The sequence below is a fragment of the Mustela erminea genome, chromosome 17, assembly GCF_009829155.1.
Source record: "Mustela erminea isolate mMusErm1 chromosome 17, mMusErm1.Pri, whole genome shotgun sequence".
NCBI lineage: Eukaryota > Metazoa > Chordata > Mammalia > Carnivora > Mustelidae > Mustela > Mustela erminea.
The window spans coordinates 12,392,221-12,403,333 of record NC_045630.1 but is presented as its reverse complement, the minus strand read 5'-3'; the positions used below and the strand labels follow the sequence as shown (position 1 = coordinate 12,403,333).

At 52.7% G+C, this 11,113-nt stretch overlaps 1 long non-coding RNA gene across 2 annotated transcripts; it reads right to left on the bottom strand.

Moving 5' to 3' along the window:
- On the bottom strand, nt 1–4,024 carry LOC116576429. Of its 2 annotated transcripts, XR_004280152.1 has the most exons (4): nt 3,622–4,024; nt 3,338–3,537; nt 226–3,052; nt 1–37 (listed from the first exon to the last, which is right to left on the bottom strand). It is a non-coding gene; the product is annotated as an uncharacterized LOC116576429 (long non-coding RNA). The 2 variants fall into 2 exon arrangements; XR_004280151.1 differs by lacking the exon at nt 1–37 and having other exon boundaries at nt 91–3,052; nt 3,622–4,010.
- Between the last annotated feature and the right edge of the window lie 7,089 nt (nt 4,025–11,113).

Sequence of the window (11,113 nt, the reverse complement as noted above, 5' to 3'; positions counted from 1 at the left end):
CTCTCTGCCTGCTTCTCTGCCTACTTGTGATCTCTGTCTGTCAAAAAAAATAATAATAATAATAATATTCACATTGTTCTGCATCCCACCTCCAAAAAACTCTTTTCGTCTTGCAAAACTGAAACTCTGTCCCCATTCAGCGCTACCCCCTCACTTCCCCTTCTGCCCAGCCCTGGCCCCCAGCCTTCCACTCTCCCGGTCTATGAATTTGGTAACTCTGGTTACCTCCTAGCAGTGGAATCCTACAGCATTTGTCCTGCTGTGACAGACTCGTTTCGCTTAGTATAATGTCTTCAAGCTTCATCCTTGTTATACCATGTTGTCAAAATTTTCCAGAGTTTCTGTTGTGCAAGATTAGTTCTGGAGCTGGGAGGTAGTGGTTCGCATGACAATATGAAGGTATTTCCTGCCACTGAACTGTATACCTTAAAATAATTAAGCAGTACCGGTGTCTGGGGAAGGTTACAGGCTCACTGCTGAAGGCTCAGGGCACACCGAGTGACTGAGACTGGGACAGGCTGGAGACAGAGGGTGTCAGAAGGCTGGATGAGGGCGGGTGTGCCAAGAAGCCTCCTTCAGTGAGGGGCGCGGCGCGCGGGGATGGGGGGGGTACGGCTGATGGGAAGAGGAGAAGCTGCTTCTCCCAGCTCTTTCCCTTACCAGTGAGGAGCAGAGGGAGAGAGATGTTTCTCTGCAAGTGGCATCCTCCTCTCTTTCTTGGGGAGGGAACAGGGGAAAGGGGGGTAGAGATGGTCAAGACCCTGAGTGGGCATAACGGTCAACTCAGCACAGACAACCCCCCCGTCCCTTTCCATATGTCTTAGCCTGTGCCTTGACTTGGGGGTTAATTTTCTTCCCACACTTCATCCCTTTTTGAGATAAGAAGTAGATTGCCACTAAACATGATAAATTTTTTAGATCATTTTCAAGCATTTTAGATTCTTGAATAAATAATTTTAGATCATTTTCAAGAATCCAGATAGTAAAAGAGACATGTAAATAAGGATGATCAGAGGAAAATGTATATCTGAATGTAAGGCAGACAGGAATATATATTCCTCTCTCTGATTTGTCTGCGGCTGGGCGTATCTTTTGCTGGCATGTTAATGTTCTCACCCCATTTGAGGGGCGGCCAGGAGAGTCAATGGGGGAATATGGCTGGTTATCCCTGCAGAGGTTGGAGTGGGTCACGCTTGGGAAAGGGATCAGAGCCCACTGCGGAGGGACACCGAAGTCAAGAGCAGACCCAGTAACGTGGTACCCGTGCAGACAGGGCCAAAGCCCTTTGACCTCAGGGGAAGCCACTGTATCTCGGCCTCTTCATGACCCTGACATACTGGCCCAACACTGGATTACCTCCCAGGGCATCTTGGGAAGGACCTAGGGGAAGGTGTGAGGGAGTATGGGCCCCACCTCAGCCCCTGAGCAAGAAGAGGCTGGCTGGCTGTGGCCCGGTTGTGCACGTAAGCAGGTCTGGGAGTCCCAAGGCCGTGCCCCCCACCCCCACATCCAGCATCACCCAGTAAATCTTCCTGGTGGAGGGGTGGGGCAGGGCAGGAAAGGCACAGTCCGGGCGTGAGCTCGCTGAGTGTGCACGTCTCCCTTGGCCTTTCTGAACTGCTCGGGGCGACTGTCTCCAGCAGCCGTAAAGCCAGTACAAGCACAGAGCTCTGTTACAGCTTTGAACAGCCTCCTCCTCTCTGGGTCACAAAGCCAGGTGCTCAAAGGGACGACCTAATCAAGAAGTTGGCAAGACAACAGGAACAATAAGCCCGTATTCCCGCCCTCCCTGGTACCTGGAACCCTGGACTGCCTGGGCACCTGGGCAATCTTTACACACCCCCCCCCCCCCACTTCATACACACAAGTAGTGATCACTTTGCTCTTCCCCTCAGAGCCCCCTCCTGCCCAGAATGCCGCCAGGCTTGCTTGTTTGGATCCTGCTGAGGCCCTGAGTTTGCACTGTCGCGTGGGGTATAATGATGGTGTTGCCTTATCTTGGGCCAGAATTCCTGGAGCAAGTTGGGGCCCAGATTCCTGACAACTCTTGGCTTAGAAGTCCTCTGGCCTCTAGCACCCTGAGCGAGGCGGCCTCCCCTGCTCTGCTGCGTGGTGGAGAGCTCCGAGGCAGCCAGACATCCAGTCTGAGAGAGAGGGCTGGGGTCACACTGAGGGTTTCTAACCAGCTCCTGAGGCTCCAAAGCTTTGGGTAGGAAGACCTGCTCTCCAGAAGCTGACCGGAGAATAATAATTATAATAAGACAATAACTAGCTAGTGTTTCCTGTCTTTGTACTGGATCCCACACTCACATGCATTATCTAATACACTATTCACAACTTTAGAAACTCGGTAGGGAAAGTTAGATGCTTTTTTTAAATGCCTTTATTAAGTATAAGAGAACAAAAGCTCAGTAAGCAGAAGGCCACTTCTCAAACTGAACCCCATTTGTCCCCAGAGCCATGCTTGTCCCCAGCACCCATGTTTCTCAACTTCCGGACACATCAGCAACTCCCGGGGATCCCCACCCTAGAGTTCCTGATTCAGTAGGTCTGGGGTGGAGCCTGAGTTTGCATCTCTCCAAAGGTCCCAAGTGGCCCTGGTGATCCCAGGAGGCATGCTTGGAGTTGCCCTGCCCTGAACAACACCTGTGACCCTCAACTTCCTGGAGAGACCCCCTGAGTGTCTGATGACCCTCTGGTTGTTGTCACCTTGTGGTCTTTAGCTAGAACATCCAGTCCCAGTGGGTGTCACATATCCATGCTACCTGGTCAGAGGGTCCCTCAGTCCTCTCCCCAAAACGGGGCTTACAGAGGGGGCAGGCAGACCACACCAAGGCCCCCATCTGTATTCAAGATGCACAGCTTTCCACGACTAGCAGAACACTTAACAGCATAACAAGGTTGTTTATACACGCCTGAGCCATCTTCATGCTCACACAGAAGCAGGGGGTTCAAGGTCAGGGCTCGCTGGACATCAAGACCCCCAGGACACCTTGCTCCTGTCATTGCAGCATCCAGCACATGACTGACACGGCTCATGCCTGGCCTCCCACTGCAACAGAAGTGCCCTGAGGACAGGCCTTCTGTCTGTCCCCTTCCCCACTGCACGCCCAGCATCTAGAACAGTGGCTGGCCCACAGAAGGCAGACAAGAAAAATGAACAGAATGGCCCAAATAAACAAATGGACAGTGGACCAGCAAATGAATAAGTGAGCAAACAAACTCAGACAGAGGCAGGGACAGGCTGGGGGGGTAGGAATGAGCATGACTTGCTGAGAAGCCGGAAGGTTAACTGCTAGACAGATACATCCCCCTCTCCCTTCTCGAAAGAGGTCACCCCTTCACAGGTATGACAAGCGCAGCCTGGTGTGGCCTGCCCCTGCTGTCGTCTGGACAGATCCAGACAGAATCAGGCTGTGGGGGCTGCTGTTACAGATATCACACAGTGGGTGGCTTAATCAAGAAATTGTCCCATGGTTCTGGAGGCCCGAAATCTAAGATCCCGGTGTTAGTGGAGTTGGTTCCTTCTTTAAATCCCTGAGGAAAATAGGTTAGGAGTGAAAGTGAGACCGTGGGAAGACCCAAGGTGCTTGGCCCCAAGCAGCGGACATAAGATCCCACCCAGGCATTCTTCCCGTAGCTGCACCTGCTTGCTGGGGTGGATAGATAGATAAGGGGGGTGGGGTGAGGGCCTGAGGGGGCCCTGGGGGCAAGCCCCACCCCACAGGAGCAACTGGAAGCGGCTGTCCTCCTCCAGCAGGCTGCCCCGTGAGCAGCCAGAGCCCAAGTGGCCTCGGGAACAAATGGCTCATGCTGGCATTGCCGACTTCCCTTTCCAGCGCTTCCTGTCCTGGGTGCAAATTACAACACCGCCCCCGTCCCCGCCTCCTCTTTTGTGTGTCACAGGAAGAAAGGACCCGGTGGGACCAGCTGAGCAGCTGCAGCTCCACCCCTCTGGGCCTTTCCTCAGGCCTTAGGTGTGCTCATTCCAGACCCTTCTTCACTTCCTGCGAAGGCCCATCGTGGCACTGGGCATGGGGAGTGGGGGACTCCTCTAACTTGCTTCTGTATTGTAATTTCCGTTTTCACTCAAGCAGCCTCAATAAATGCAGTCTCAAGGCTTTTACCAACAAGTCTGAATGAAAGTAGCCACCAATAATTACATAAAACAAACCATCTAGTGGAGAACCGCTTTTAAGCCCAGGCACCATTCCTAATTTTGTGACTCTAGGCAGAACTTAGCCAGTTTGGGGTTCAACAGAATCCAAAGTCATGAAAAGAGCCCCCTCCCACACACCCTGTATGGCTGGGGTTCCCCCTCCCCGGAACCCCCCTCCACCACCTTCCCAGCCTTCCACATGGCCATTTTCCTGCTGCTGACTCCAGATCTCTATTTCTCTCCTCCCTCGGTCGTCTGTCCACTGCACAAAGGCATCTCCAGAGGGAGAGCTTGACCTCCTCCACAGGCCGCCCCTCCTTCCTGCTGATGTCTACGCGGTGCGGTCATTCCCCAGGGGGCACATCCAGGAACCTGGGCGTCTGTGTCCACGCCTCCCTCCCTCTCACTGCACCCATTCAAGCCACCATGTCCCAGTCGTTCTATCTTCTAAACATGACCAGAGTGTGTCCTCTCTTCTCTTTGGCTGTTGTCTTGGTGTAGGGGTCTTCAAATGCCCTGGATTCCACAGTGACCTCTTCTTTGGATGCCCTGCCCCGGGGGGGTCAAATCTTTCTCTGATCCTGAGGTGATCTGTGTCAATGCACATCTGCTGGCGCCCCCCTCCCTCCGGCTGAGAACCCTTCAGGGGCTCCACGTCACCGTCAGGCTAGAGTATAACCTCCCGAGATTCAGGAACTTTTAAGGCAAGCCTCAGCCTCTTGCTAGAGCAGCATAGTCACACACACACCCAGGGTGGCTCCTCTGTTCTCTGTGGCACTACCCCCCACCCTGGCCTAGCTCCCTGGCTAACTCCTACTTGACCTTCAAAACCCAGCTCAAGGGTCGGTCAGGTCCTGAGGCACGTTCAGGAAGGAACATGTCTGTCCCCAGAAAGCAGAAGTTTGCTGTTACTCTTTCAGTCATGGGGTCAAGGTTTCTATATTTGGACACTGTACATCTAAGCACCCAAGGGTCTGGGTTCTTTAGAGTCTAGTCTCTCACCATCCACTCCTTCTCTCCTACCTCCACCCCCGCTCCTTCCCCCAAAGAGTGCTGGTGAGGCGCCAGGCATCCCTTCAGTGCTTTCTAGAGGGAGGAAGGGCACCCTCATCTGGTGACAGGTAGGATGGCAGGGCGAGGGCAGGGCTGAGCAGGCTGCAGGCTCTGCTCCTAGGGGTTCTAGAACCACCTGGGGACTCCCCCAGATCACAGAAACCTGGCCCCTCCCCAGAGACCCTGATGCAGGAGGTCCCAGGTGTGGGCCTGGCATTTTTGTTTTCAGGAAAACAAGCCCCACAGGGCTTCTAGTCAACACTCAATTTGAGATCAGATATGAGGTGTCGCAAATACCTTCCCGCTAGTCATACAGAGTTAAGATGCCAACGTTTTGATGCATTCATCGTCTTCCATATTTAAGTTAGAGCACATGGGAGGCCCATCCTCCGACTCTGCTCCCCACCCCCACCCCCGTATCCTCAGGGAGGAAATGTTTGCGGCGCTGCCTGGCAGGCCTCCTGGCCCCACAGGAGCCTTCCCCGAGAGGCTGTCACTGACCAGCTGCTCAGGGCTGGGATGGTTTCAAATTGGTCGAGCACTTTCCTGGCCTTCCCAAAGCTTGGGCCTGGGTCTTATCGGGGGCTCCCAGGAAAAAGTGCCTCAGAAGCAGATGCTGTCCACATTGTGTTTCTGAGCAAAGCGAGGCTGGGAGTCATTGTTCTCGGCTTGAGCCTGTGCGGGAGTCACCTGAGCTCTGTGGTACAGGGCAGGCCTGGGGTGCGGCCCGAGAATTTGCATTTCTAACAAGCTTCCCAGAGGAAGAGTGAGGTCTCTGCAATGTGTCTCAGACCTGAGGGAGGCCAGTTTTGGAATTTGAGGCCTGTGAGGGAGGGAATTAGCCCTGAAGGGCCACGGACCAGGGCCTCTCCTACCCTCACCTCCCCTCGGCTGCCTGTCTGCACTGGACAGGTAGTGAGGAGGGAAAAAAAGAAACCAAGAGGAAGAGAAAGCACAGTGAAAGGAGGGTGACAGGCCCCTGGGAGCTGTTCCCATCTGCTCGTTGATGGGGAAGTGAATTTAAAAACACCATGGAAACAGGTGTGCCTTGCGTCTGCTTCCCCGTCTTGAATGCCCTCGACGGGCAGATTGCCACCTGCGAGCAGGAACGCCGAGGCTAGACGGAGAAGCCGGACCCCGTGGGGCAGTGCTGATGTCTGAAATGCTAGACGGGGCGGGAGGCTGGAGGTTAGAGAGATGCCTGCCGCGCGGGCGTCGGGGCGGGGGGAGGTGGCGCAGGTCATGATCCCAAGGTCCTGGAATTGAGCCCCGGGGTCAGTCTCCCTGCTCAGTGCGGGGGTCTGCTTCTCCCTCTACTGCTCCCCCTTTCTCCGCCTCAGGGCATAACTGTTAAACAGAAACTACCCTAGACATTGGATTGTTGCTGTTGATTTTTTTTTTTTTTTAATCCCCTCCATCCTGGACAAAACCAGGTCAACCCCACAAACCAGCTGTCAGGATCCTGCTCACTTGCTGGACGGGTTCAGGTTCGCATCTGGGGTTCGGGTTTGCATCTGCTTCTCACCACCCTGAGTCAGCCAGTTCATGTCTCTGTGCCTCCAGCTCCTTGTCTGTGAGTTCCCCGTGAGCAGCAGTTGTGAGATGGGACCGGTGCTGGCCCAGGGCCTGGCCTGAGCTCCGTGACTGGTCACGACCAGTCACCGTGCGAGGCCCGTCGCCGCAGCCTCTCCTTTCTGCACCTGCCTGGGGTTGTGCGGCTGACCAAACGCTGCTGCAGCACTGTGGCTACTCGCCCGCAGGCCTTGGTCAAAGAATGAAAAACAGCAAAAAGGGGCGTGGAGGCTCTTCTTCTGGATGGAATCCGGACTCAAGCTGGTTGCTGCGGGAAGGCGCTGGGAGCTCATTTTGTGCCTTGACCATGGAGCAGACCCCGGCTGGTGCCTAGACTTGCAGTTCTTTCCCCTGAAAGTCAAAATAGGAGCTCCTCCTCTGACTTCCTGTGAACCCGCCTCACGGAGCAGAGGCAGGCCCACGCCGCCCCTCTCGAGGCCTCTGGGGGGCTGCGAGCTGCCTGTGGTGGTCTGAGCCTTTACAGCGAGAGCTCCCCCACAGCCGGCGGGGAAGCCTATGCTGTGAAGGACTGTGAGCTCTGTGAGGGGACCTGTCGTGAGTGTGTGACTTGCAGCCAGCTGCAGGCTTATGTCAGGGGAGGGGGGCAAGGAAGGAGGGTAGGACAGTTGTTCTGGGGACAGGGCAGGGCAGAAAGGCAGGACTCCGCAGGACACACACAAGCACACACACTCGCGCGCACACACTCTATCTGCCCTCACCATCTGGTCCTGCCGGCCACTACACCGCTCCGCTTGAAAATGCTCCTGGGTGGGGCACCTGGGTGGCTCAATGGGTTGAGCGCCTGACCCTTGTTTTTGGCTCTGGTCATGATCTCAGGATCATGGGATCGAGCCTCATGTCAGGCTGTCCGCTGGGAGTCGAGCTTAAGATTCTCTCTCTTCCTCTCCTTCTGCCCCTCTACCACCCCCCCCCAATAAAAAGAAAAAAGAAAATGCTCCTAGGTGGTTCCCTTAGGCTCTCCAAATGACCAGATCCAGTGTTTTCATTTCTGCCCTAACTTTATTTGCTCTTTCAACAATATCTAGCACCGTGGACTATGCCCACATTTTTCAAGCCATCTCCTGGGCTGGAAGCTGAGTTACAGGTTATTTCCCTATTGCTTCCTACCTCTTTGGTCACTTTCCTTGGGGTCCTTCCCTGGCTCTTCCACGTCCTCGTGTCCAGTACACCCTCCAGGCTCCCTTCCCATCTCCCTTACCACTCTGCCCCTCTCGGGGCATTTTCACCCCCACACTTGGCTTCTGTCACCACCTACTTCCAGCTCTGTCTCCAGCCTAGGCCCCATTGCTGAAATGTCACTTCTGACTGCCCACTGGCCAGCTCCCCCAGAGGCCCTTGGGCTGAACATGACTCAGTGTCCCCCACCTTAACGTGCTCCTCCCCCTGCATTTCATCCTGCAGCGAGGACGACGCCATCCATCTGTCACTCAAGCCAGGAGTTGTCCCCGATCCTCCCCTACATGCATACAGTCGATCTGCCTCCTACCCCGGTCTCGCTGCCTGCCCCCATCTTCTCCATTCCCCTAGCCACTCCCTCGGTTCCACTGGTGTCATTATCCCCTGCGTTTGACTACTGTAAGCTCCCACCTGCATTCCCGTCCCCTCGGTCATGCTCCGCACCATTACCAAAGTGACCTTTCGAGAGCACAGTCTGGTAATGGGCATCTGCTCAAAGCCTCCACGGGGACGCTGTCAGAAGGTTGCCTCCACCCCTCGGTCGTCCTGCTCACCTGTCTGACCACCTGTTTCACAAGGTAACCACACACACGCTTTGCTTCACCAACCTGCAGCCCGTCCCTTGCCTCCTAATTCCCACTCGTCCCTTAGAGGTCATTCAGATGCCACCTCTCTGGGAAACATTTGCCCTGACCGGCACTCCCTGCCATCCTCATCAGCTCTGGGCTCCTCCTCCTGTGTTCCCTGAACATTTAGGGAAAGCTCTTCCAGAGTGATGATCACCCTGAGTAGGGAGAGCTAGTTTACACCTGTCTCACCTGTCCAGGGGCACATCTCACTGTGTCTGTCGTTCAGTCAATGTTGCTGGAAAGGTAGAGAATGAGGAGAGGGGATACCAACAAATCCAATGCAGACACAGCTTCTTAATAAAAACTGTCACCTGGGTCAAACCAAGAGCTCAACAGCCCAGTGTTCTGGCTCTAACAGCAGTTCCAGTGAATGTTCTGGAATGTGAGATAGAATCACAACGTGTCAAGCCTGAAGGGTCAATTAAGGTCATCTGATTTCACACTCTCATTTTAGAGAGGCGGAGCCGATTCCCTAGGTGACACAGCTTTAGGAAAACAGACAGGGGCTCCTAGACAGCAACTACCCCCTTCTACACTTTCACTCTGCTGCCCCCTGAAGGGAGAGCCGGGAGGGTTCCCCAGCGGCTGCTCCCTTAGAAACACATCATGGCTTCAGCATCTGAGATTAGTTTTAACACTTCTTCTTTACCAATTTATATTCTCAATATTCTCAGAGATAACAGATACCTTATTTCACAAGTATCATGAAAAATCATGTAAAATTTGTGAATGGCTCACTTTGTCGGAAAGTTTATCTTTATACTGAACACAAGTCAGCCTTGGGTCCAGTCTCCGTCTTGAACATGTGGTAGAGCTCAGAACTCGACACTATTTGGTTTTCAAAGATGAACTGTTTCTCATCATACTCTTCCCTCTGCTGCCTGGCATCATGTCCAAAGCTGACTCTTAGCCTGAGCCTTGCCTTTCTGTTTATATGAAACAGTGTGTCACCATTAGGGCCAGTCTTGGTAACATCTCCTTTTTTTCTAGAATGTAGTTATCCCCTCAGCACATACGATGTCATGAACATTTTTTCGGAAACATATTTTATCTTCTGATTTTTATAAACAAAGAATCTCTCTCTCTCTTTTTTTTTTCTTCTAGAAATCTTTATTAAGCACTTGAAAGAATTTCCGTAATCCCTGACTTCGGCTTGCTCCTGGGAATTGTGGAAAGAAAACACACAAAGCATTTGTCTGAGGTTTGAAATGTTCAGTATGCAAATCTCAGTTTCCCGGCAGGACAGGGCTGGTGTGCGTGAGGGATGCTTCCTCCTTTACTACATGGTGATTTACAGCCCTCTAGTGGGTCTTTCACGTAACATTATAAGGGACGCTGAGGGCCCTGAGGTATGGCTTTGTTCTTTTGTTTGTCCCTTCACTTGTTTCTCCCTCCCTCCCTTCATTCATTGACTCACTCACTCATTCATTCATTCAATGTACAGAAGCCAGTGGAGTGCCCATTTCTGTTCCAGGCACGTTTTAAGAGCTGGAGATACTGCAGTGAACAAAATAGACAGCAACAAAAATCCCATGCATTAGTTACTCAAGACAAAGAAAACAGTGAGTTGAACACATCTGGGGCAAAGACCAGGAACTTGATCTTGAACATGTTAAGTTAGAGATACTCACTAGTCTTCCCACTAGCTTCTCTCCAAAATTAGCTTGTGTCTCTGAGAACCCTCATAATGCAGATAATCTCTTTATTTGGGATTTCACCACATTTCTGTTAAAACTGGTCACGTGAGTAAGAAGACCGTGAGGACAGTGAATTTGGCCCTGGGTGTGAGCGAGAAGTTCACGCCTTGGCCCCGTTCTCATGGAACTGCTCAGCTCTTAGTTCTCTGTTCAGTGTTATCTTGGTTTCTGTCTCGGTTCTCTATTTTCTTAATTCTGACCACAATTTGTAATGGTTGAGTTTCTCTGTGCATGAGGCACATCAGTACATCTCTCTTCTCCACCGTCAGGACTGCATGTGAGTCCTACTCCCTGGGGTATCTTCGGCACCTGGCAGGGTCTCAGTTTATGTTTGTTGAAGATTGAGAGTTTTTGTTGTAATAGGTCAGAGAAGATAGAGCTACACAAGAAGCTAGGGATAAAGACTAGTAAACGGCATATTCTGAATGAGTAAAAAGCACAGTTAATTCCTCTTTTAGGAGAACACCGTGGGTTGAAGGGAGTAGGGAAATTTTCGGGGAAGAAACCGGGTGCAATCCGAGTATTAAAAAATTGGTGGACAATGGAGGAAGGAGAGAGGAAGTGATGGGGGAAGGGGTGTTTCCTGTACAGTGTTCGTGATTGGCCTGCATATGCTCCTTGGCTTCCAGTGTCTCTGTTCTAGTGTCCAGAGGAGCTCTGTCCAGCAGAGTATCCAGTGGACTCTGCTGGGCTGTCTTGCCCCTTACTGTCCCCCAATGGTATGGACTAACTTTGGCTGGTTGTCAGGGTTTGTCCTGCCATGTCTATGTTACTTTTTTCTTCATCATTGTGATCAAGGCTCTCTT